Genomic DNA, 3162 nt, shown 5'->3' with positions numbered 1-3162 from the left:
TAAACATAACTCTGTCATAAACATAACTCTGTCATAAACATAACTCTGTCATAAACATAACTCTGTCATAGACATAACTCTGTCATAAACATAACACTGTCATAGACATAACGCTGTCATAAACATAACTCTGTCATAAACATAACACTGTCATAGACATAACTCTGTCATAAACATAACTCTGTCATAAACATAACGCTGTCATAAACATAACGCTGTCATAGACATAACTCTGTCATAAACATAACTCTGTCATAAACATAACTCTGTCATAAACATAACTCTGTCATAGACATAACTCTGTCATAAACATAACTCTGTCATAAACATAACTCTGTCATAAACATAACACTGTCATAGACATAACTCTGTCATAAACATAACTCTGTCATAAACATAACACTGTCATAGACATAACTCTGTCATAAACATAACACTGTCATAGACATAACTCTGTCATAGACATAACTCTGTCATAAACATAACACTGTCATAGACATAACGCTGTCATAAACATAACGCTGTCATAAACATAACTCTGTCATAAACATAACTCTGTCATAAACATAACACTGTCATAGACATAACTCTGTCATAAACATAACTCTGTCATAAACATAACTCTGTCATAAACATAACACTGTCATAGACATAACGCTGTCATAAACATAACGCTGTCATAAACATAACGCTGTCATAAACATAACTCTGTCATAAACATAACACTGTCATAGACATAACTCTGTCATAGACATAACTCTGTCATAAACATAACTCTGTCATAAACATAACACTGTCATAAACATAACGCTGTCATAAACATAACACTGTCATAGACATAACACTGTCATAAACACAACACTGTCATAAACATAACTCTGTCATAAACATAACTCTGTCATAAACATAACTCTGACATAAACATAACTCTGTCATAAACATAACTCTGTCATAAACATAACTCTGTCATCCAACTGTTAAAGCAGCTTCTCATTAAAGTGTCATAATTTACTGCATGACGCTGCTGGTTTGTTCCTATTAATGTTTATGATAATATCATGTCAGTTTTATAAACATCCTGTCAAATAAAGTCTCAGCCACATTTTTCAAGAGTACATTGTTTATATACTATCACAGAATTGTACAAATTGTCAATACATTCAAAGTTTACAAACAACATTATTATGAAAATTAGCACAATAAACAAGGTAGACTTTAAGGAAAAGTGAAAATGTTTAAAATAAATCCAGTTTTTACTGCAGACAACGGACGTTTGTCCTTCCTAAGAATCAGTGAGGATCAGCAGAACTTTCCCGTTCACTGGACTTTACTGGACTTTACCGACCAAACAGAACAACACAGCAGTTCAAACAGAAAGATCTTGTATTTTAAAGAGAACAGAAAAATGGCAAAGAAAAAAATAAGACTTACAATTTAGGAGGTTGTGGACTCGATATGTATGTGACATCATCAGACTGAAGATGATTGGGACCGGATGCCTGGAGTGGAAAAACATTCTGGGCGTTTAATTTACCTGTTTATGTTAGAAGTAGAAAAAAGTCAGTAAATCATAAAATCAGTTGATGTTGGCATTAAATAAGAAGCTGTTTTAAGTGTGAACTTAAAAGACAAACTACCTTAAATCTTTCATCATCCATGATCTGAACACGTTGGTCCCTGCAGGGTGGTGAGGGGGGGTGGGCCCGTCTCCAGCTGTCATCAGATGAGAGCGGGTTCACGCTGGACAGTCCCGGTCCGTCCCAGGCTCTGAAAGCCAACATGAATAAAATGTATGAAAGAGAAATGGCAGATTAACAAGGGAATAAATTCTGTCCAGTTATTTTCAAATGAAATCATTTTATTAAGCACTTAGTGTTGGAAACACAGCAGGTTCTGCTGTTAAACTGTAACCAGCTGCTCAGTAAAAATCTAAATCCTTCCACCATGAAGACGATGTGGAGCTTCATCCTCAGAGCTGGTTGGTGATCTGGTGGAGCCAGAGCCTCTGCTGAGACAGAAAGTCTTTAGGTTTTCTAATCCCTCTTTCATCTTCATCTGCTTAGACTGAAAAATATGTTGAAGATAAAACAATGATAAGAGTTTATAACAGCCTCACAATATCAAAGTGCTTTGTCAAACTGAGCTTAATTAAAACCAGGTTAAGTTTATGAAGAAAACTAGATCAAGTCGCAACAAACAGCCTCCATACAGTTAGAACATAAGCTGAATGATTGTTATAGTAAGAATCATAAAAGTCACAATAAATTGATAAAGTAATTATTTCTGAAACCAACGTAACTTTGTCTATATCTTTCTGTTTATAATTAAATGAAGATAATTAGCATTTTGAAGCAAACTTACCACCAGCTAGCAACACGTTAGCAGCCTTCGTCCCTTCGGCTCTTTTCGTGACCCACAATTCATTTCCAATCGGTTCTTGTCCTGTTGTGTTGTCGTCTAACTTGGACTAGGACGCCACCAGCTTTAATTTACCAAAACTAACTGTTATCAAGGCCCTCTTTACTTTAAAGGCAATATTATGCGAGTAAAAATGGCGAATTTCAACAGCGTCTGTTATTTTCTGGCTTCATGGCTTTTCTTCTTTTTATGGCGCTTTTCAAAAAAAACTAAAGGTGTGCAATACCGCCACCATCTGGTCTGGAGTGTGAACTGGAGCTAATGCCGTTCACCAACAGATCTTCCATCATACATCTGAAAATGGATTGGGTAAAAACAGCTTCCGTGTTTGAGTTAAAAAACTGAAAACAGATCATATTCAGAGAATGTAAAACTGAAGATACCTGCTACATTTAGCATAGACAAGTATTGTTTTGTTGTAGAACCTGTCACTAAAACTGTTTGATCAGTGTTTGATATTTGAGGTATGAACACATTATTTACTTTGTTAAACAATGACTGTTATTTTTTTATTCTTTCCATTTTAACAAAAATAGTAAGATTATTAAGACACCTAGAAAAGGTATACTTTATTAGCTTAACGTATACACTGAGATGTAATTTAAAACATACTGAAATTAATCATTTAAAGTAAGCATTAAGTGAATTTTAAAAGATTCTATTTTGAGCATATGCTCAAAGATATCTTTTAAATGTCTTTAAAACATATATTTTAAATATATTTAAAATATCTTTTAAAAATAC

This window comes from Xiphophorus hellerii, chromosome 8 (genome assembly GCF_003331165.1).
Source record: "Xiphophorus hellerii strain 12219 chromosome 8, Xiphophorus_hellerii-4.1, whole genome shotgun sequence".
NCBI lineage: Eukaryota > Metazoa > Chordata > Actinopteri > Cyprinodontiformes > Poeciliidae > Xiphophorus > Xiphophorus hellerii.
This window is presented reverse-complemented; position numbering follows the sequence as displayed.